We start from the raw sequence: 24,713 nt of genomic DNA on the forward strand, positions 1-24,713 counted from the left end.
AGGCGGCCCCTACGTCAGCGGGAGTCAAGAAGAGAGCGAATGCGGTCGGAGGGACCCTCTTCCGGCACGGACAGGGGGGGTTCCACCACTAGCGGAGCTTCTGGACGCAGGGGACTGTACTTGACCGGCTTCAGGAGAGACATATGGAAGGTGGGGCAGATACGATATACCTTTGGCAGCTGGAGACGGAACGCCACTGGTCCCACCCGACGCAAGATGCGGAAGGGACCGATGAAACGAGCAGTTAGTTTCCGACACCCAGGTATGCGGAAGTTCCTCGTAGAGAGCCACACCAGTTGGCCCACCCGATAGGTGGGTCCAGAGCAACGTCTTCGGTCCGCTTGAGTCTTTCGTTTTTTAGCCTGCTCCTGCAGGGCTCGTTGGACTCGTCTCCATGTCTGGCGGCTCCGATGGTACACAGTCTTCCACTGCAGGGACTGGCCCCTCCGGAGAGTCCCACGGGAACAGCCTGGGTTGGTGCCCTAGGACACACTGGAAGGGTGAGAGGTGAGAAACTGAACTCACCCGAGTGTTGAGGGCGTATTCCGCCCAAACGAGGTGAGTTGCCCATTCGGAGGGGTTGGTCCGGCACATCAGACGTAGGGCCTTGGCCACCTCTTAGTTTGTCTGTTCGGCTAAGCCGTTTGACTGAGGATGGTATGCTGAGGAGAGGCTAAGGGTAAGCTTACGACATATTTCTTTAAACACTCGAGAGTTAAACTGGGGTCCCCTGTCACTAACGATGTCCTCGGGGAGCCCGTAGTACCTAAAGAGGTTCTCTATGATGATCTCCGCTAGTTCTGTGGCCGTGGGAAGCTTTGGGAGCGAGACCAGCCGGCACATTTTAGAGAAGCGGTCTACTATGGTTAGGATAGTAGTTTTTCCAGCCGACCGGGGGAGGTCCGTAATAAAGTCCATGGCAATGTGGGACCACGGACGAGCGGGGGTCGGCAAGGGAACTAGTAGACCAGCTGGTGCTTGGGGTGGCGTCTTTGCTTGGGCGCACTCGGGGCAGGACTCCAGAAACTCCTGCACCTGCTGTCTCCAACGGGGCCACCAGTATCGGCGTGAGACTAAGTGCTGGGTCGCTGCCACTCCCGGGTGTCCTGTTCCTCGCTGGGAGTGCAGCCAGAGGAGTAGTGCACTGCGATACTCACGAGTGACGAATTGGACCCCCGGCGGACAGCCGGAGGGAGGGGTCCTCCCCTCGTTCTCCCGATGGATGTTCTCCTCTAGATCCCAGGTTATAGTGGCCGCAAAACATGAGGGACTCAGGATGGGGTCGGTCCTTTCCGGGCAGGAAGGGGGATCGAACTGACGTGAGAGAGCGTCTGCTTTGACGTTTCGACTCCCTGGTAGATACTGGACCTGAAACGAAAACCGTGAAAACCACTGTGCCCAACGGGATTGACGAGCTGAGAGGCGTTTAGCTGACTGGAGGTACTCCAGATTACGATGATCTGTGAGCACTAAGAAGGGATGGCGTGCTCCCTCCAGCCAGTGCCTCCATTCCTCTAGGGCTAGACGGATGGCCAGTAACTCCCTCTCCCCCACAGGGTAGTTGTGTTCTGCTGCGGTCAGCTTCTTAGAGAAGTAGGCGCAAGGGTGCCGTTTCCCTGTCTGGGGGTCCTTTTGTATTAGGACGGCCCCTACCCCAGCTTCGGAAGCATCCACTTCTACCTCAAAAGGGAGGTCGGGTTGAGGCTGGGCGAGAACAGGAGCTGAACAGAATGCCTCTTTTAGCCTCACGAAGGCGGCTTCTGCCTCCGGCGACCAGGACAGCCGTGCAGGGGGACCCCGGGTTAGGGCCGTTAGTGGAGCTGCTATCCAATAGTCTTGAACTTTTAGTGGACAGTCACTTTTGTGTGCAGGCCATGCACTTGCAGTCATCCTTCTGAGTTCTTTCAATGTCTCATCCTTTTCAATTTCTTGTCTGATCTATTCTGTTCTTTCACTTGACACAGGTAGTGATGCCATAATCATATCCACATATGCCTGTATGTCAGCACATTTGTCTTTGTCAGGTCTTTCGTGTTTGTCGACTGTTCTGAAGAGGGTGCCAGTAGCATACATGTATTCTCCTGGTGTGTACATCATCTTCACATTATATTTCTGTAGGCGTATTAACATGTGCTGTAACCTCAATGGGCAGTCCGTCAATGGCTTGGACATGATAGCGACCAATGGCTTATGGTCAGTCTCTACTTCAATGGCCTGTCCATATACATACTGATGGGAACGTTCACATGCATATATGGTGGCCAGCAATTCTTTCTCGATTTGCACATAATTGACCTCGGCCCCAGTGAGAGCCCAAGATGCATAAGCCACTGGTTGCCATGTTTCTTCATGCAGCTGCAGAAGGACAGCTTCTAGTCCGATCTGTGATGCACCTGCTGAAATTCTTATCTCTCGTTTTGGGTCATAGAACTTTAGCACAGGCTCTGAGATGAGAATCTTTTTCATTGTCTGAAAACATTCCTCTTGCTGCTTTAGCCACATCTACTCATTATTCTGTTCCAGCAACATCCTAACTGGTGCTGATATGGTGGACAACCTAGGGATGAACTTTGCCAGGTAAGTCACCATCCCTAAGAAACACCTCTCATCATCTTTATATTGAGGTCTCTCCGTATTGCTATGGCTGTTTTCTCCGGTCAGGACTCACCCCTTCCTCAGACACCACATCTCCTATGAATGTCAGTGACTTTACAGCCAGTTCACATTTGTCAATGTTCAACTTTAGGTTGGCACTTTTTGTTCGCTCCAAAACCTGTCTCAGCCGTGTGTCATGTTCCTTTCTTGTTGACCCCCAGACGATGATGCCGTCTATGGAAGATGGAGAAATCGGTATCTCCCCTCTGGTGTGTTAACCCTCTGGAGTTGATGGCATTGTCGGCGATGCCTCGTATCTTTCTCATGTATTTCAGTTCATAACTCGCTGAAATTTTATTGTAGAAACATAAAAAAACGCCGACTAAATCCGTAATCTGTCTTCTTTTCAAAATGTCAATGGTTAGAAGTATTAAAGTTTTTAAAATTAGGTTAAATTGGCAAAAAAGTAAAGCATGTCACCTTTATTTGTTTTACCTGAACCGGGGCGTGTAGTGCCGCCTTCACCTGAAGATCGCTATTCACATTATAAATAGCCGCATTTCCATGTATTCAAATCGCATTCACATGGTAATTTGATGAACAACACAATGGTTTTTCTTAAAGTTGGACATGATCTCCTCATGTGTTGACAACTTGAAATGCTCTCTCTTTACTGCTCTATTAAGATCTCTGGGATCCAAACATATCTGCAATGCACCATTTTTTTTTTGCACTATTGCAAGTGAACTCACCCAATCATTCGGTTCATCATTGTTTTGTTTCTGATTTTCAGCCTTTCCATGCATGCAACTTCATCATTTAGTCTCTCTCTCAGCGCAAATGGAACTTTCCGGCAGGCATGCACTACCGGTGTAACTGTCTCATTAATGCGCATCTTGTGTTAAAGCGGTAAGCAGCTGAGTCCCTCAAAAACATCCTTATATTCAATCATGAGCACTTCCCTATAATTATTGGTCTCTGTAGCAATCACAAACACTCTTTTCACTAAATTTAGCCTTTCACATTGTGGAGAGCAATAACTGCAGGGGAACAAGGATACGTAGGGAGGCTCTGTGCATACCCAAAATTAACCTATTGACGCAGGCTGTGGTGGCTAGGAGAACGTACCGAATAACATGGTGTACCAGATAAGGCGAAATTGCTAGAAAGTGGAAAAGTACGGACATGGGTGGGGGCCGCTTGCAGAAGGGTATAAGACACACATGAATAGTAAGGAAGTTGAACTCTGTTGGGATATGGTGTATTACAGACTTCCCAGATCTGTTGGAATAAATGGAATAAAAGGTTATTGGAATAAACGGTTATTGGATTAACTCATCCACGCCTCTAGGTGATCTCTTCTCATCTACGGACCCGGTGGAGTTGGCGTACTCCAACAATTTGGGGGCTCGTCCGGGATGAGATAGAGGTCGGCATTCGGCAAATACCAGACGAGACCTGAATGGGCACGGAAGGCTGCAGGCGCCACTAATAAAAGGTAAGCAGAGCCTGTTTTATCAAAATCTGCATATTGGCTATACTAAATAAAGTAGTCCGAAGTGTCTATCAGGGCCGTCAGTAAATTGAGGCGGCGGATGAGTTTAGGTAAAGGAACCTTAAGGCTGGGTTGAAGTCCCAGGACGGTGGGTTAGGGTCCCACTGTGGTGTCCTTGGTGTGGCAACCCCACTATTCGCTGACGAGCGGTAGATAAGCTGGGTCTGAGCGGCCCGGGGGATTCAGGACCCCCGAAAAGCTAGTTTGGCTAGAGGAGTAAGGTTCCGCCTCTCTAAAACGGGTTGGAATCCCGAGGTATAGAGCCCTCAAAGCACCGGTTTGGAAAATACCAAAAAGTATTTTAGGGGTCTCAAAATACCAAAAAGTGTAATAGTGTATTTTGTGTTATCTTGTGTTGCGTGTGAGTTTATGTATTGGTGGTGTGTTAGTTGTATTTTCCAAAAAGCAGTGTAGAAAGTGTGGTTGGATTGACTGTGGTTGGAGTAACCTAGCCCGAATGTATGGTTTTGCAAAGGGAGAAAGACAGGCCAGAATGGACAGGGAATTCGAAAGGGAAGTGGACGACGGGGGCCGGGCACCCCCAGTCGAAAAAGGGCCCCTATCAAGGCAAATGCAAGTCGTAGAAGTAGCGGTGCCAAAGGCAGTAAAGGAGAAGGAGAGAGATAGGGCGGGAGCTGCAGCAAAAGACAGGATGTGTACTGTGGTTCGGTGCATCAGCCAGAAGATAGACAGTCCTTGGGCGAGTTATTATGGAGGAAAGAAAGGGAGCACGCTAGTCACAGGGACGAGGCGGCTAAACAGAGGCATCGGGCTGGGATAATGGGGAAAAGCAAGTGGAAAGGAGAGGAGAAGAGACAGGAACAGGAGTGAATGGCATGGTGGAAATTGGCCCTGTTTTGGCAGGGAACAGATCATTTACATTGTGAGGGTCAGAGCAGAGGAGAGGGTCAGCCAGAACCCGAGAAGGGGGAACCGAGAGAGGGAGACAGGCCCCCTGCCTATGCGTGTAAAAAGGTGACTGGAGCAGGAGTCGCCCCTTCTGCCCCACCTGCTCATATGTGCCCTATGATCACAGTTACATCCGGGGAGATACATGTACAAGGGGGGCATCCGGCTGGGGGGGAGACCTCGACCCCCTCAGATGCCGGATTAGGTGAAAGATCAGAGATGGACTCGGACTTAGATACTGAGTGCAGGGAGTGCAGGGAACCCAAGGGGAGTCAAGCAAGCAGGAAGGAGATAAGGAAAAAGCAAAAAGTGGTGGGGGCGGAAGGCAGACAGGACCAGGTGGCGTTTGCAGCTCGAGTAATGAGAGCGCAAGTAGGGGAACAAGGGAGAGTAGATTTGCCTAATCAGCGGGCAGGGACCAACACAGGGGAACTAGAGGACAGTAAAAGGGTGGAAATGTGGGCTCACGTTTCAGGGGTATGGAAGGACGAGCCAGAGTACAGGGCTCAGCACAAGGCCCTCTCAGACCAGATAGAGGAGTGGATGGCCGAAATAGAGGCGGCGCTACACTGGGAAACCTCAGCATTAGAGGAAAGGGTGAGGGCTCAGGCTCAGGGCTTTGCCCTCGATGAAGAGGGAGAGAGCGAAGGGGCGTGTCAGTACAAGGTCTCAAGGCTCCCAAAGCATCAACTACCTTTGCTAAGAGGTACGGGCCGGATGCCGGATAAATATAGACCTTTCTCGATAGATGTGGGGTCACATTGGTCCAATACGTAGACGACCTCCTCATTGCCGCACCCTCCCCTGAGTTGGCTCTGGAGGCCACGTGGGCAGTATTGTGCCGTTTGGCAGAGAAGGGGTTCAAAGTCAGCCGGGAGAAATTACAGGTTGCCCGCATGGTTGTTTCATTTCTTGGGAGGGTGCTCTCTGGGACAGGGACAGGGCTTTCCCCTGCCCATCGATCTGCCATCCTGCATCACCCAAAACCAGTGGCAGTCAAAGACATGCTGTCATTCCTGGGGCTCACAGGGTTCAGCCGCACATATATCCCTGATTACACAGGTCTCACACAGCCACTTTGGGCCCTAGTGAAAGAACATGGGCTGAGACGTCTGACTGCCCCCCTTAACAGGGACACTGCAGCAAAAGAGATGTTCATCTCTCTGAGGCAGTGCCTGGCGCAGGCCGCTGACCTTGCTCTGCCAGACTACTCCCTCCCCTTCTATCTTGATGTTTCTGAAACAAAGAATGTGCCGAACAGCATGCTGTTTCAGAAAAAAGGGGGAGAGAGGAAGGTACTGATGTATGTCAGCATAGGCTTAGATGCAACAGAGAAACGCCACCCAGCATGCACACGGCACGCAGCGGGGGTGGCAAAAATCATTCAGAAGACAGCACACATAGTGATGGGGCATGCACTCCACATCCTGACGTCACACAGTGTGGTGGCATATGTGAACTCGCAGATGTTCACCATGACATCCCTCCGGCAACAGAGACTCAGCAAAATATTGGAGGCACCTCATTTGACATTTGTACATGAGGGGATAAACATGGCGGATCGATGGGGAATGGGGGAGCCTCACGAATGTGAATATAAAGTACTCAGAGAAGAGAAAGTAAGACCAGATCTGGAGGCAGAGAAAATAGAGGGAACGGAGGACTGGTTCACTGATGGATGCTGCTTCAAGCATGAGACAAGGGGTCTGCAGGCAGGATATGCGGTAGTGGCACGGCAGGGTGATGACTTTGTGACCCTGAAAGCTGAGCAACTAGAAGGACCACAATCTGCCCAATGGGCTGAGGTGGTAGCTGTGATTGAGGCCCTAAAATTAGGGGAAGGTAAGGATGTGACCATTTACTCGGATTCAGCCTATGCAGTAGGGGCAGTGCATGTGGAATTGAGCCAGTGGGTGAGAGCAGGATTCCTAACGGCAGGAAACAAGCCCATTAAGCATGAGGCTGAGATGAGGGAACTAGTGGAGGCACTACAGCTGCCTAGGACAGTGGCGGTGGTCAAATGCAAAGGCCATGAGGGATCAGGGACCATGGTGGCAAGAGGAAATCAGGCCGCAGACGAGGAGGCCAAAAGGGTTGTAGGCTATCAAACGGTGAGGCAAATGGTGAGTGTAGAGGAGGAAATCAAGCGAGAACAGGAGCTTACGAGAGAGAGGGTAGGACAAGTGCAGGAGAAGGCATCACCAGAGGAGAAGGCAGTGTGGATGCAGAATGGAACGCAGGAGGAACAGGGGTTATGGCAGAGCGCGGATGGAAGACTGGCGCTTCCCCCAGGAATCAGGCAGGGTGTGCTGGAGGAGGCACACGGCATAGGTCATGTAGGTACGAGACAGATGTTAAAAAATCTGGAGGGGTGGTGGCATCCCTTCCTGAAGGACATGGTTCAGGACTATGTCCGCCAATGTACCACATGCGTACTACACAGCCCTAGACCAACGGTGAAACCGGACAAGGGAAAGTTTCCGGCCTGTTCTCGGCCAGGACAGGAGATAGTTATAGATTATACAGACATGGTGACTCCGGCGCGGGGATATCAATATGTACTAATGTGTGTAGACACATTCTCGGGATGGCCAGAAGCGTGGCCAACGCGGAAGGAGGATAGTCAATCAGTCATCAAGTTCCTGATAAACCAGTACATCCCACGACATGGGTTTCCGGACAGAGTGCGATCCGACAATGGCTCCCACTTCAAAAATAAGGATTTGCGCATAGTAGAGACTGCGCTAGGACTCAGACATTCTTTTGGTACAGTGTACCATCCCCAATCCCAGGGTAAGGTGGAGCGAATGAACCAAACAGTCAAACAAAAATTGGCAAAAATCTGTGCACAGACTAAAATGAATTGGGTTGACACATTAGCCCTAGCCCTTATGTCCATCAGATGCTCCGTAAATCGGGGAATGGGGTTCAACCCCTTTGAGCTACAGACAGGGAGGCAATTCCCTGGTCTCCACAGGGAACTGAAGTGGGGGCCAGAACAAAAGGGAGGCAGGAATGCCAAAGCATATTATGATGGATTGCAAGTTCTCGTTTCAGAGTTTTCCTGCCAGGTCCAAGAGGAGCAGTCACCAGCAGGGACCGGCAAGCCTCACATGGAGGAGTGGGTCCTCCTGAGAGTCATCAAGAGGAAGTGGTCAGAGCCCCGGTGGACCAACCCCGTCCAAGTCACCGAGAGGACTTCCCACGCAGTGCGGCTGAAAGGGAAAGGAGACACGTGGTTCCATTGGAGCCAGTGTGCTGCGACGCAGGAGCCAGGCAGATCTGCAGCGGAGATCCAGGAGGACCTTGCCAGGAGAGCACAGAGTTCTGGTTCGGAGGAACTAGAACCACCTCAGGTCTCCACAAAGGGGCAGAATAATCCCCTGACCTGAGTGGATCTTTCCAGCTCTCTGGCTCTCTGGCTGCTAGCTCTCTGGCTCTCTGGCTGCTAGCTCTCTGGCTCTCCGGCTGCTAGCTCTCTGGCTCTCCGGCTGCTAGCTCTCTGGCTCTCCGGCTGCTAGCTCTTTGGCTGCTAGCTCTCTGGCTCTCCGGCTGCTAGCTCTCTGGCTCTCCGGCTGCTAGCTCTCTGGCTCTCCGGCTGCAAGCTTTCTAGCTTTCCGGCTGCTAGCTCTTTGCCTGCTAGCTCTCTGGCTCTCCGGCTGCTAGCTCTCTGGCTCTCCGGCTGCTAGCTCTCTGGCTCTATGACTGCTAGCTCTCTGGCTCTCCGGCTGCTAGCTCTCTGGCTCTCCGGCTGCTAGCTCTCTGGCTTTCCGGCTGCTAGCTCTCTAACTCTCCGGCTGCTAGCTCTCTGGGTCTCCGGTCGCAAGCTTTCCAGCTCTCCGGCTGCTAGTCATCCAGTACCAGCACATCTAGACTTTGCCACCCGCCTTCGGGCCCTGCCGTTCAGCAGTAGCCTTTTGCCGCTGTAATCCACCGTCAGCCTCCGGGCCCATCCACCAGGTTGATTATTTTTTTTTGTAATTGGCAAGAACAATGCATTTTTACCATTTTTATTGTTCTTATGCTCCAGTAGCATCACACTAAACTTAATCTCTCACTTTTATGATCACAATATACCTAATGAGATATTTACGTGTTATTCCGTCACTACTCCTGTTCATTTCAATCCATCAGTAACGAGAAATACTGATTTGTTTGTATCTACACAAGGTATGTTCTCTTCCCGGCACTCTGTTCCTCTGTGGTTGTTCTCCTGTCATTTTATGAGAATTTTGTGTCTATCTACTGAGTTACCATCTTGCGTGCAAAGATCAAGGGTTAAGAACAGACAATATGGTCTTTTAAAAGCTCTAGGCCGGGCTCTAATTGTCCTTTTACTCATAATTTCAGGCAACGTGCATGCTAATCCTGGTCCTGACCCAGCCTTAAATGACTTGTCCTTTAACGACTTCTGTGCCAGAAAGAGCCTGGGGTTTCTTCATATAAACTCGAGAAGCCTCCTATCAAAGATGGCTAACTTAAATATTTGGGTAGAGAGCTCAAATCCTGAATTCCTAGTAATCACTGAAACCTGGTTAAAAAAGTCTATTTCTTATCCTGATTTAAATTTATCTGGCTACAATTTATTTAGACAGGACAGGTCCTCCAAAGGTGGCGGCGTGGCAATTTATATCAAAGAACACCTCAGGTGCTCAATTGCATTATCTAAGACAGTTCCCAAGCAATTCGATTTGCTTGTTCTAAACATTGAATTCACTAACAATTTCACCTGTACTTTAACGACATTGTCCAGTGTGTTGGTGCCCTTGATCAAAACTGAATTCGTGCTTCTTGGTGATTTAAACTGGGATATGATCAAACCACCCGATAAAGTCATTCAACAATTCGATGCATTAAACTTGCATCAAATTATCTGCTCCCCCACTAGGTATGACACCAAATCTATAGACAAGGCTATGCTGATTGACATTATTTTAACTAATTCTCCTCACAAGTATAACTCTGGGGTATTTTGTTCTGATATCAGTGACCACTGTTTTACTGCATGTGTTCGAAATGGTTGCTCCATCAAGAAACCAACTCGATTCTGTTGCAAACGTGCTTTTAAAAATTTTAATCACCAAGCTTTTCTACACGACACGGCTGATGTTAACTGGTCAAGAATCAGGCTGGTTCCAACGGTAGACAAGGCCTGGTATTTATTTTATAAGCTTTTCAGGGCTATTGTTGATAAACATGCCCCGATGAAAAGACTTAGAGTAAAGGATCGACATAGTCCGTGGTTTACCCCGGAGCTCACTATGCTCTTACAACAAAAAAATACTCTCTGGCGCAAGGCACGACACTCTAGATCCCCAGCAGATAGTTTGGTTTTTAAGCAACTCAGAAATAAATCCTTACAAGCCGTTCGCAAGGCTAAAACAGACTATTTTAAGAAGCAGTTTTCTCTTAGTAGCTCTGATCCTAATAAATTCTGGAATACGATAAAGGAGATGGAAAATAAACCATCTTGTAAGCTACCTCCTTCACTCTACTTAGAGAACACTGTAGTATCAGACAAGAAGTGTATGTTGGAGCTCCTCAATAAGCACTTTATAACTTCTGGTCTAACCCCTGAATTTTCTAATTCTGCTTCATCACCTATATATTCTACTAACTGTTCTACTGCATCTTCTCCAACTCTCCCTCATCTTACAATACTTCCGTCCTCCTCTCATAGTTTCACCTTGCGGGCTTTTTCAGAGGAAGAGGTTCTGGATGAATTGCTCAGGTTGGATTCCAATAAATCTGCTGGGTCTGATGAGGTGGATCCTGTCTTTTTTAAATTGGCTGCTTCCATTATCACTGTCTGTGATGCTCCCATCACAGATATATTCAATTTGTCTATATGTACAGGGCAAATTCCTCGTGCTTGGAAGTCAGCGTTAGTGTTCCCTCTTTAAGGGTGGTGACCGGTCAGATCCCAATTGTTACAGGCCTATTTCTGTCTTGCCATGTATCTCCAAGGTTTTGGAAAAACTCGTAAATGGTCAACTCACTGATTATTTGGAAGCACACAACATCTTATCACCTGTTCAATCAGGATTTAGAACTGGGTTTGGGTGTATAACAGCTACTCTTAAAGTCTTAAATGATATCTATTCTGCTTTGGATTCTAAATTGTACTGTGCTGCTATTTTCATTGACTTGGCCAAGGGCTTTGACTCTGTCAATCATAAACGTCTCATTGATAGGCTTCATGACACAGGCATCTCTGACAAATCCTTGTCTTGGTTTTCCAATTATCTTACTGATAGAGTGCAGTCTGTAAAATCTGAACTACTCCTTTCCCAGGCTCTCCCAGTCACCAATGGTGTCCCGCAGGGATCAATACTTGGGCCTACACTTTCTTCTATTTATATTAATACTGTCGCTAATTCAGTTACAGACTCATCTGTCCATCTTTATGCTGATGATACAATTCTTTACTCTACAGGTCCTTCCCCTGCTACAGTCTTGCAGCAACTCCAACTTAGTTTTAATAGTTTGCAACAGACTCTTTCCAATTTGCACCTTCAGTTAAATACTTCTAAAACTAAAGTTATGTGGTTCGGTAAAAAAGGTCATATTCCATCAAGCTCTCCAGGTATCTGTTCCCTTGACGGGACACCACTGGATCAGATTACTGAATACAAATATCTGGGAATTTGGCTGGATAATACTCTATCTTTCTCAAAACACATTGACAATCTGAAGTCTAGGATCAAATTAAAACTTGGGTTCCATTATAGAATGCGTTCTGCATTTACATCATCTGCTAGGAAAACTCTGGTTCAAATGACAATCCTTCCCATGTTTGACTATGGTGATGTTATTTACAGACCAGCATCCAAAGGCCTGCTTCAGAAGCTCGACGTTCTTTATCATTCTGCCATCCGGTTCATAACAAATGCTCCTTTCAAAAACCATCATTGTACCCTGTATTCTTCTCTCAACTGGTCTTCATTGTACACCCGCCGTAAAATCCATTGGCTTATGATTATTTACAAAACTCTCCTTGGTTTTTCCCCTCCTTACTTACAGGAATTGTTACATTTTTCTACTTCTGTGTATAATACTCGATCTGCTAATCTGATTCTGTTGACAGTTCCTAAGGCCTTCTAAGGACAGTTCCTACTTCTGTACTTGGCCTGTCGTCTTTTCAGAACGCTGCTGCTAGAGACTGGAATGACCTGCAGAAAATGTTAAAACTGGATAATTTCATTCCTAAATCAGCTTTCCAATCTCGGATTTCAGCTTATTATAAAGACCTGTGTCACTGTTATTTAGACTAGCCGCTCCAACTCACTGCTACTCTTTTCATTGCTGCTCCAACGTTCTTATTGTTTATATAATATTTTATGACATTTTTCGTAATCATGCAACTTATTCACTGTTTCTTGCTTCATTTCTTTATTTATTTATTTACTATTATTATTATTTTTTTTTTCTATTTTCTTTTTCCTTTTTCCTTTCGTAATTTTGTTTATATTGTATATATGTATCTTTCTTAAAATAGTTTTTGCCCTTTCCAGGCCACAGTTGTAAATAAGAAACATGTTCTTAATCTGTCTTGCCTGGTTAAATAAAGGTAAATAAAAAATAAAAAATAATGGATCGGCAGGGTAGTCTACCCCTGTCCGGCCGAAGAAGCAGACGGCCCCATCTGACATCACGCCACCGAGACCAGGATGGAGACGACTAAGATAAAAAAGGGGGATTGTGGGGGAAGTTATATGGCATGTGATTATGGTTTTGTTTATGATTTTAGGATTCTCCACTGACCGAACATCGGAGTCGCCTAATCCGCCAGACTGTCTGAGCTATTATGGAGGCCTGGAGCTTAACTATCCCAGGAGCTCCACCACCTCGTTCACCTTCGATCTATGCGACGTAATTGACTGCAGGGGCCAAAACAGTTCATGGAGAGGATATGAGGATATAACGTGTATGTGTGCTATGACAATCTGGACTAGGTGAAACTGGTGTAAAAACGCTGTCCAAAACAATGCATGAGTACTCGGGCATAGGCAGCCTCTGGGATAAGTGGATGGTCTCAATGTTCGTTCAGTGGAAAGGGTTAATGAGTTCTTTCTTGCTTTCGCTGGCTACATTTGCTGCCATATTGGTCACGTGTGGGTGCTGCTGCATCCCCTGCCTCCGAGCCCTGTCTGTACGACTGATCACATCCACCATAGAGAAGTGTGATCCAAGTGTACCACACATGATGCCCCTCATCGCCCTTCTGGACGGAGAGGAGGGGCTCAGGGAGGAAGACTTCTACCATAGGTGGTGATCTCCTAGCGTAGATCAAAAGGGGGAGTTGCAATTTCCCCATTCGCACAGGTGATCTCTTTTCAGAGATCAAAAGGGGGAATTGCGGAGAGCAATAACTGCAGGGGAACAAGGACACGTAGGGAGGCTCTGTGCGTACCCAAAATTAACCTATTGACGCAGGCTGTGGTGGCAGCTGCTAGACATGGCAGCTGCTAGGATAACGTACTGAATAACATGGTGTACCAGATAAGGCGAAATTTCCAGAAAGTGGAAAAGTACGGACAGGGGTGGGGGCCGCTTGCAGAAGGGTATAAGACACACATGAATAGTAAGGAAGTTGAACTCTTGGGATACGGTATATCACAGACTTCCCAGATCTGTTGGAATAAATGGAATAAAAGGTTATTGGAATAAACGGTTATTGGATTAACTCATCCACGCCTCTAGGTGATCTCTTCTCATCTACGGACCTGGAGGAGTTGGCGTACTCCAACAACATGCAGTTAGGCCCAATATTGCCTGCACTTTCTTTTCAACAATCAGCAACTGTGCCTTTAAGATCTGGCCCCTGTGTTGAAATGTCGCTATACAGCTGCCTTTGACTGGCACGCTTTCTCCAGTGTACCCAGTCACCTTTATCTTCTCTGGATGTATTTAATCTTCACTTTGAGAGTTTTGTAATTAGCCAATAATAACAGGTTAACCTGGCCTCCGGTGTCCAACTTAAATAGTATTATAGTCTCATTTACAGTAACTGGCACGATCCATTTCTTTTTGTCTGCATGGGATGCCTGCACTACATCTACGAAATGTTCCTCTGATTCCTCTTCCACTGTATGGACTTTTCTCTTTGTGTCACTAGCCGTGCAGCATCTTGCATAATGATTCTTTTTACCACAATTATTACCTGTTTTTCCATTTCTTACAAGTGCCTTCTCCCCCCTTTTCTGTTTTCTATTCTATTTTGTCTAGCCTGATGTTTCTTGGCCCACTCCTTTCATTTTACAGTGTGCACTGCCATTTTCGTTTTACAAAGCTCTTTGACTTACTTGTGAGAGCTCTGCGCTGCCCTACACAATTCCACAGTCCTGTCCAAAGTCAAATTTTGGTGGGGAAGGAGCCTGAGATGGTGTGCGAGGTTGTGAGGTTCCGATTAGATATAGTCGGGCTCACCTCGACACATGGCTTGGGCTCTGGAACCCATCTCCTTGAAGGGGGTTGGACCCGCTTCCTCTCTGGAGTTGCTCACGGGGAAAGGCGCTGAGCAGGGGTGGGCATACTTAATGGTCCTTGGCTGGATGCCGGTATATTGGAGTTTACCGCGGTGGACGAGAGGGTAGCCTCCCTTCACCTTTGGGTGGAGGGACGGGTCCTGACTGTTGTTTGCGCTTATGTGTCAAACGGCAGTTCAGAATACCCACCCTTTTTGGAGTCCATGGAAGGGTGTTGGAGAGCACTCCTCCCGGGGACTCTCTTGTTCTGCTGGGGGACTTCAATACTCATGTGGGCAATGACAATGAGACCTGGAGGGGCGTGATTGGGAGGAACGGCCCCCCCGATCTGAACCCGAGTGGTGTTTTGTTATTGGACTTTTGTGCTCATCATGGATTGTCCATAATGAACACCATGTTCAAGCATAAGGGAATCCATATATGCACTTGGCACCAGAACTCCCTAGACCGCATTTCAATGATCGACTTTGTGGTCGTGTCATTGGACTTGCGGTCGCATGTATTGGACACTCGGGTGAGGAGAGGGGCGGAGCTGTCAATTGATCACCACCTGGTGGTGGGTCGGCTCCACTAGTGGGGGAGGAAGCGGTCAGACCTGGCAGACCCAAGAGTATTCAAGGGTCTGCTTGGAACGTCTGGTGGAATCCCCTGTCAGAAGAAGCTTCAACTCCTACCTCTGGTAGAACTTCACCCATGGCCCGGGGGACAGTGTCTGAATGGGCCATGTTCCACACCTCCATTGTGGAGGCGGCTGACCGAAGCTGTGGCCGTAAAGTGCCTGTCGCGGCGGCAATCCCTGAACACCGGCGGTGAAGGATTCCGTCAAGCTGAAGAAGGAGTCCTATCGGGCCTCTTTGGCCTGTGGGACTCTGGAGGCAGCTGATGAGTACTGGTAGGCTAAGCAGAACACGGTTTCGGCGGTCGCTGAGGCAAAAACTCAGGTATGGGAGGAGTTTGGAGAAGCCATGGAGAACAACTTCCGGATGGCTTCGAGGAGATTCTGGTCCACCATCCGGCGGCTCAATGCGGGAAAGTGGTGCAGCATCAACAGTGTTTTTGGTGGGGATGGGGTGCCGCTGACCTCAGCTCGGGACGTAGTGGGTCGGTGGAAAGAGTACTTTGAAGACCTAAATCCCACTGACATCCGAGGGCACACTCACACACGCATTCCTAGGGGCAATTTAGCAAGTCCAATTAGCCTCAGCATGTCTTTGGACTCTGGGGGGAAACCGGAGTACCCAGTGGAAACCCCACGACGACATGGGGAGAACATGCAAACTCCGCACACATGTGACCCAGGCGGAGACTCGAACTCGGGTCCCAGGTGTGAGGCAACAGTGCTAACCACTGCACCACCATGCCACCCGATATTTTTTTATTTTCATTAAGATTAATTACTTTATAATTTCATGTTTATTTTAGTATTGATCCTTTTATATATATTACCTAAAGATAAGGGAACTATATGACGCTTTGGGAGTGGAGCGATAAAGTTCTTGTTATTACTAGCGGGTACTACTTGTCTGTATGAAAAATAAAGGAGAAGGAGAATAAAGGAGAAGTCAGTCTTTCATGTTTAGCACGGTATGTTGTCTCCACGTCACCTCTGTACCCACATCCTGAAACATAGCTAACGCTGAAGTTCCCAAAGTCAGCGTTACACTGGTGGCAGCGGGTTTGTGGATTACAAATTTTTGTTTAAGTCTGGCCGGAGATTAACAAGTTGTCTCTAAGTTTTTTTCTTCTTGCTCTCTCGCCGTGACTTGCTCCTGCTGGCTACAAGCTAAAGCAAAACGGAGACTAAGTCAGTCGGTTGTGGATTAAAGAAGATAAACGAACTTTGTCGTTCATGCTCGCGAGTAACAGAGACTGACATTGTGAATACTACCTTTCTATTTTACGTGGATTTTCACCTTGCTTCACGCAACAAGTGGACTGCTTGTGAGTGGATCTGCCCGCGACGGTCGCATGGTAAAGTTATCAAGCCATTTCTCTGCGTTTTACCGTGAGAAAACCTAGCATAGTTAAGTTAAGCACCATACGTGTTTCATACGTCTCCATATGAAAATTAACTATGGCTAATAGTAATAATTTTTGGAACGAACTGCCTTTTCATTCTGGCTCAACGCATACTAGTATTAGGTATGTGGACAAAAATTTCAAACTCCACCAAACTGAAAACAAGTACATCAGTAGGATAGTACATGGAAAACCATTTAAAACAAAAAAAAATCATGTGAATATGTTAAATATTAAGGAAGTTAAGGCATTTTTAGTTCCAGAAGTTGGCTATTGTTTTTGTCCTAATTAGTCCATTAGAAAACAATAAAAATTTGTGACCGAAAATTGCATTTTCTTAAATATTTTTTGCTGTACCTTCCTTAATACTCAAGATATCTTGATGAAATTTTCAGGAAAGACTGATGTCAGTCTCTGCTGCTCATTCCAACTAAGACAATCAAATAATTGTAATTAGTTATCATTAATTAGTGTGTTAAACAGTATAATTAGACTGAGCGTCTTTGCCTAAGCCGGGCCCAGAGGCATCCTCTTGCAACTGCTGACTGAAAAAGAAGGCAGTATTTTGAATTAAAGAAAGACTGGAAAAGACAAGTCATAATTCCTGTAAGCTAAGCCACTGAAAACTGAAAAAAATAGTTAATTGATATAGTAATTAATAGGGGTGAGAGAAAAAATCGATGCATCGATGCATCTTTTTTCTTTCTCTAACGATTCAAAATCGATTCTCAAAGATTCAGAATCGATTCTGTGTTCTATCAAATTGCGACTGCGCGCCGGAAAAATAAACATTACAACGCTCGCCTCTTACATATGCTGCTCTTCATTTGAACAGTGGACAAACTACATCCTGCACCATCAAATTTAAAATCGACTGTGTGGCAACATTTTGGATTTTGTGAAGACAAAGAGAAAGGGGTCGTTGATAAAAGCCATACTGTGTGCAAAGTCTGTCGCGCCAAATTTAAGTATTTCGGGAACACTACTAATATGAAGAAGCATATAACACGGTTCCACTCAGAGCTGCAGGAACGGACTTCGGTCCCGATCGCGCCCAGCACCGGTTTCACTCAAAGGACCCTTGAGCAAGTAGCAAAGCTTCCATCCAATTCTAAAAAAGCAAAACGAATTACACGGTCAGTGGCGGGTTTCATTGCCAAAGATTTGGCCTTACTCTGTAATGGGGAACGAAGGATTTCGCTCAATGTTACAGGTGCTTGAGCCAAGAAATAGTGTGCAGTCACGACGTTATTTCAGTGACACTGCAATACCCGCACTCTACAGGGAGACTAAAGCTCAAATTTTAGAATCAATAAGTAATATGGACAGGATTGCAATAACATGCGATGCATGGACATGAATTTCAACAGACTCGTATGTCACCATTACGGCTCACTACATCACGGATGAGTTTAAGCTCGCGGCTGAAGATAATTCTAAAGGTTCTAAACAAAAATAAATAAAAGACATTCCTTCCTTTGTTAAAAGGTTCTAAACAAACTGAAAACAACACATTTGTTGATTTGTTGTTACAATTGTTCTTAGTAATTGTTCATCCTGATATAATTTTGTTAAAATAAAATCAATAAAAGTCTTTATTTCACTTTGTCATTTTAAAAATTGAAATACTGTCAAACAGAGATTCTAACTATGAACAAAAAACATATAATTTAAATTTTAAATTAAGCATATTTGCAAAAAAAAATGTATATGAAGAATCGTTTTGGAATCGGATCGTGGATCCCAGAATCGTAATTGGATCGGATCGCGAAGTACCTAAAGATTCCCACCCCTAGTAATTAACTGATGAATGTTAAGAGAAATCATTAATTTACCTGTTGTCGCTGTCAAGCTTCCTGAATAAGACTGTATTGCCCTTGGTCATGGTTGGTAAGAGCGTTTCAATGAATTCAAGATTTAAAAGTCCTAACAGCCAGCATAATCAAAGTAAGGCCTCCCCTGGTGTGCTTTTTAAAGTTCTATTAAAGTATTTTCACATAAATCCTCTAATCATTTCAAATATCATGAAACAAGACAGTCCATGCTGTGTATAACAAGGATGCAACATCACATAGTCAAGTCTTGAAGGATGAGATCTACCCATAGAGCAAACACTGACATATCAAAATCCACAGCATTATCATAGGTCTCTTCTTCACCCCAGTAACCAACTACATATTCTTTTCTCTTCCCACTACCATGCACCTCTTCAATCCTCCCATAGTATCTAACATGTTCCCCCTCTTCATACCAAACGTGGCAAATGTTCTGACCAACTGCTTTTGCTGTAATTAGATCAGTCAGCTTTTCGAGTTCCAACTCTTCCATGTCAGGATATTCTTCGGCAAGCTTACTAACATCGCCAATCATGGTCTTTAGTTTGGCTTCAACTTTTTTTCTGTCAGTAGTCTCCTTTGCCTGGAGTTTGTCTGCATGTCGTTTCTGCAATTCCAGCATCAAGTTTTTCTGCCTCCTCCTTCGTCTCTTCCTTTGTTGTTGTGCAAACGCTACCACTTTTCTCAAAATCAGTTCTCTCCTCTCCTTGTTCATTGCATCCAGGTACTGGATGGTCTTGTTCTTTTGTGCTCTCATTTTGGATGACAGATAGCACAGAGTTGCATTTGGAGCTCTTTTCTGTGCAGCACTGAACATTCCCATCATCTGTTCAGCGTCGATGTTATGACTTCTGGCTGATTTTGTTTCTGCTCTTAGTTTTTCTGGGAGATCTCTGTCAAAATATTTTTTATATTGTCTTTCAAGAACTTCAATGATGGCCGAGAGACATCTTTCCATAGTGTCCTTGAACAGGGTAGCATCAACTGGTGGCTCCCGCAATTTCTCCAGGATGGCATCTGATGCATCCAAATTGGCGCCAAAGATGTCAGTAGCCCGTGACAACAGATCCTCTGGCCTGTCCTTAACAGCTCTGAGCTCTGTCAAGACGTCCTTCACATGAGCAATCCCCTCTATGTAATCGATCTGACCAGCTGCTGAAGTGTACTCCGGCAGCAGAGCCTTCGCAGCAAGGCGAGTGGGTGACGACCCGGCGGCATAGTCGCAAATCCAAACCAAACTTACACCGGCACCATTCGCCTATCCGCGTTTCCAACAGGTTCTCCCCACTCAGTGAAACTCCCACTGAGACGCCTGTTGAAAGTGCTCTAATAATTGGTGATTCTATTCTAAGAAACGTGAGAGTAGCGACTCCAGCGACCATTGTAAATTGTCTCCCGGGTGCCAGAGCGACCGACATCTCGGCAAATTTAAAAGTGCTGGCTAAAAGTAAACGTAAATACTCTCAGATAGTTATCCACGTCGGCACTAATGATGTCCGATTGAGGCAATCGGAGATCACAAAGGCAAATTTTAAAGAGGTGTGCAACATTGCGAAGAAGATGTGTGTGTCAGTAACGTGCTCTGGCCCCATCCCTGCTAGACGTGGCGATGAAATGTACAGCAGATTATCGTCGCTACATCGCTGGCTGTCGGAATGGTGCCCGATAAATGGTGTAGGTTATATAGACAACTGGAGGATGTTCTGGGGTAGGCCTGGGCTTTTGAAGAGGGACGGTATTCACCCCTCGCGGGCTGGTGCCGACCTCCTGTCTAAAAGCATAGCTCGTAGTCTACAGGCAAATCGCTGACTAACTAGAGCCAAGTCCAGGCGGCAGGCAAACCGGCATAACCGACCGCCTGCTAGTCGCTTAGAGTCGTCGCCTAGGGTTCATTTCATTGAGACTGTGTCTGCTCCCCGCGTCTTTAATCATGGAGGACTATTCCACCGTGGAGTGTGCCGTAATAACTTAATTAAAATCACAATGAATCCGTTACTAGAAAACAGTTGTGATGCAATATTTAAACTTAAACTTGGACTTCTGAATATAAGATCACTGGCCCCTAAAGCACTATTAATAAATGAAATAATTACTGATTTTAGTCTTGGTGCCCTGTGCCTTACTGAGACCTGGCTTAAACCAGATGAATTCATGGCACTAAATGAATCTACTCCAGCGGAATACAGTTATAAGCATAACCCGCGACCAAATCGCAAAGGTGGTGGTGTTGCTGCAATTTTTCAGTCCAACTTAGGAGTGTCTGAGAAATGTGGTGAGAGTTTCAGCACATTTGAAACTCTTGTTCTAAGCCTTGCTGGCTCATCTCTTTCTAGTTCATCACCCCAAATCACCATGGTTATTGTGTATAGACCGCCTGGGCCGTACAGTGATTTTCTTAAGGAATTTGCTGATTTTTTAACAAACCTGGTGGTCAGTACTGACAAAGCCGTTATTGTGGGTGATTTTAACATTCATATGGAGAAGGATAATGATCCTTTAAAAACAGCGTTTGCAGCTATTCTTGACTCTGTAGGTGTATGTCAGAATGTAGTCGGGCCTACTCATGTCTGTAACCATACCCTTGATTTGATCATTAGTCATGGCATCCTGGTAGAACATGTGTCTATTATGCCACAGAGTCCTCTGCTCTCAGATCATTACTTGTTAACATTTGAAATCCAGTATAGCCTCCTGTTGACCACCACTCCAAAGTATAGAATCAGACGTTCTATTAAGGCACTAACTACAACAACATTTATGAAACAACTTCCACAGTCCTTTAGCCTTACATCTGAAGCATCGTGTGTAAATGAACTTGAACAGGCAACTTCAAACATGGAAAAATCCCTTCGCAGCACTCTAGATCTTGTGGCTCCACTTAGGAGTATAAAGCATAGCAATAACAAACCTGCCCCCTGGTACTCTGATAATACACGTGAACTCAAACAGGCATCACGCAAGCTAGAGCGAAAATGGCGCTCAACTAAACTGGAAGTTTTCAAATCTGCCTGGAAAGAGAGCCTCTCTAAATACAGACAAGCACTAGTAACTGCTCGGTCTGTGTATCTCTCCAGATTAATAGACATGAACAAAACCAATCCTAAATTCCTATTTGAATCCGTGGCTAGGATAACACAGAATTCCTCATTAAACTTGCAAATCCCACAAGCTCTTAAGAGTGATGACTTTCTTACATTTTTTAATGGTAAGATAACTACAATTAGACAGACTATACAGTGCACACCTTTACCTACTTACGGCTGCCTGCCTCCTGCTAGTCTTATGCCTACCAATAATGAGACCTTTGAATCATTCATTCCTATTACACACTCAGAACTTTTGAGCTTAATTTTCTCCTGTAAATCCTCTACTAGCCTTGTAGACCCAATTCCTACAAAATTCTTCAAGGAAATTGCACCACAGATTGGCACTACCGTGTTAAATGTGTTAAACTCTTCTCTTAGGCTTGGATATGTTCCAAAACCTTTTAAAATGGCTGTTATCAGACCCGTCCTAAAGAAACCAAATCTTGAACCCAGTGTTTTAGGAAACTATAGACCTATCTCAAATCTTCCTTTCATTTCAAAGATCATGGAAAAGGTTGTAGTTCGTCAGTTGTCCTCTTTCCTACAAAAAACTAATGCCAATGAATTATATCAGTCTGGCTTTAGACCAAACCATAGCACAGAAACTGCTCTAGTCAAAGTAATGAATGATCTACTTGTGGCTTCTGACCGTGGCTGTGTATCTCTGTTGGTATTGCTAGATTTAACTGCAGCGTTCGATACTGTGGACCATAATATCCTCTTGGACCGGTTAGAAGGTGTAGTTGGCATTACAGGGACAGCGCTCTCTTGGTTCCGCTCATATTTGTCTGATCGCTATCAGTATGCCCATGTAAACAATGAATCATCCAAGGCCACTAAAGTTGAATATGGTGTCCCACAGGGATCAGTCCTGGGCCCGCTACTGTTTACCCTATACATGCTACCTCTTGGTAACATTATTAGAAATCATGGTATTGGGTTTCATTGTTATGCAGATGATACACAGTTGTACATATCTGTTAACCCTGATGATATATCACTGCTATCTCGGTTAGAAGACTGTCTATTAGATATCCAGTGCTGGATGGCAAAAAATTTCCTTATGTTAAACACAGAAAAAACAGAAGTTCTGGTAATTGGTCCCAAGGCTGCTAGAAATAAGTTCCACCACCTCAACGTTGGTAACCTTCCTACACAACCTAACATGGTAGTTAGAAATCTTGGCGTTCTTGTCGATTCAGATCTATGCTTTGATGCTCACATAAGAAGTATTACTAGAACTGCATTTTATCATCTACGGAACATAGCCAAGCTTCGTAAGATGCTCTCACTTAATGATGCAGAAAAACTAATACATGCCTTCGTAAGCTCCAGACTGGATTACTGTAATGCCCTCCTATCGGGTTGCCCGTCTGGATCCTTGCATAAACTTCAGATGGTACAGAATGCTGCAGCCAGAGTTCTAACAAACACTAAAAAATTTGATCATATTACACCGGTCTTATCCTCTCTTCATTGGCTGCCAGTTAAGTCTCGAATTGACTATAAAATACTGCTATTAACTTATAAAGCACTAAATGGCCTTGCACCAGAATACCTTAGTGAACTGCTGACCACATACAACCCTCCACGCTTGCTTCGCTCTCAAGCCATGGGATATCTGTTAGTGCCTAGGGTAGAAAGAGCTACGGCAGGCTGCAGAGCTTTCTCCTACAAAGCTCCACTGCTGTGGAATGGTCTTCCACCGGATGTGCGGGTTTCAGGTTCACTCTCAATATTCAAGTCCAGACTAAAAACACACCTGTTTAGTTTAGCGTATAGGGACACTAGTTCTAGCCCTAGCTAACTCTTCACTCCCAGTCAGACCTGTAGTGTGAGGTGTAGAGCTGGGTGGGGATCGGTGCCATTGGCTTTGGATGAACTGGATTGTCAGTGCTGTCACTCTAGCTTTCCAATCTCTTGTGGAACTGGAGTGCTGACATTTCAGGGACTCCCCATGCCGGCATTCCCACTTGCCTCTCCCTCCTACTGATGCTGCCATAGCCATATCTGCCGGAGCTTGCAGATTGCACTTCATATTGTACTCACCTAGCTTTTAGCACTGCCAATAGCCTCCTCTACTATGCCTAATTGTACATTTTATTTCCCTTACTCCTCCTGGGGGTGATGCCTGGAGACCTCAATCTATCAAGATATCCAGCACACCCGACCACCACCAGTGACGTCCCTGCATCCAGCTCGCCGTTCTGATCTTCCATGTATGACCCGCTGCCTTACCTCTGGTTGCCTGGCAATTGGAAGAAGACTCGGCTTCGGCATTGGCTTATCTTCCTTGCTCTCCTCTCTCTATTTGACTATCCCTGCCGGCCCCTGGAGGATGGGCTTCCCCTTTGAGTCTGGTCCCTCTCAAGGTTTCTTCCTTCTAGGGAGTTTTTCCTTGCCACTGTCGCCTATGGCTTACTCACTGGGGGCTTTGGGTGAGGATACTGTAAAGCGCTTTGAGACAATGTAATGTTGTGATAATGCGCTATATAAAAATAAATTTGTTGTTGTTGTTGTTGTAAAAGAGGCGCATCCAAGGGCCAGTAAGAAATTTCCCAAGCAACCCCAGGACTTGCATTTCAACATGTCCTTCCTTGGATATGAAGTCCTCTAGAATGCTCTTACGTAGGCCTCCACAGCTAGTACCCTTTTCCAGAAACTCTACAAATAATGCATAATGCTGTATCAGTACACCACAAATATGGAAAAGTATGTGCAATCTGTTCCCTCTGTAACGGGGAAGAATACCACAGGGCAACTCGTTCTTGTCCAGAAAAATGAAAAATCTACGTGGATCACCCTTGCCGTCCTTATTGTCACGAAAACGCTCGCGATCGCTGGGTGAGCGTGCAAGCAGGAAGCAGGCAGGCAGAGTACGGGATCAAACAAGGGTTTAATGAATAGACGGGGACCGGGAAACAGCTCACATGTACAAACATCAGGTAACATCAATGACGGACAAGGGAAACCGGGGAGACCAGGACTTAAATACACAGGACTAATCAAAGTAACTAGACAAAGCTGGAGACGATCAGGGAAATACACGTGGGTAATCAGGGGGCGTGGCACACACGAGGAGCGGACGAGCCGGGCATGACAGAACCCCCTCCCCAAAGGCGCGCTACTCCGGGCGCGCCAAGGAAGGGGGCGACGGACGGGACGAGGCAAAACAGGACCCGAAAAACAAAAACAGAAATCAACGCGGGACCGGGAACAAGACAGA

The sequence above is a fragment of the Brienomyrus brachyistius genome, chromosome 5, assembly GCF_023856365.1.
Source record: "Brienomyrus brachyistius isolate T26 chromosome 5, BBRACH_0.4, whole genome shotgun sequence".
Taxonomy (NCBI): domain Eukaryota; kingdom Metazoa; phylum Chordata; class Actinopteri; order Osteoglossiformes; family Mormyridae; genus Brienomyrus; species Brienomyrus brachyistius.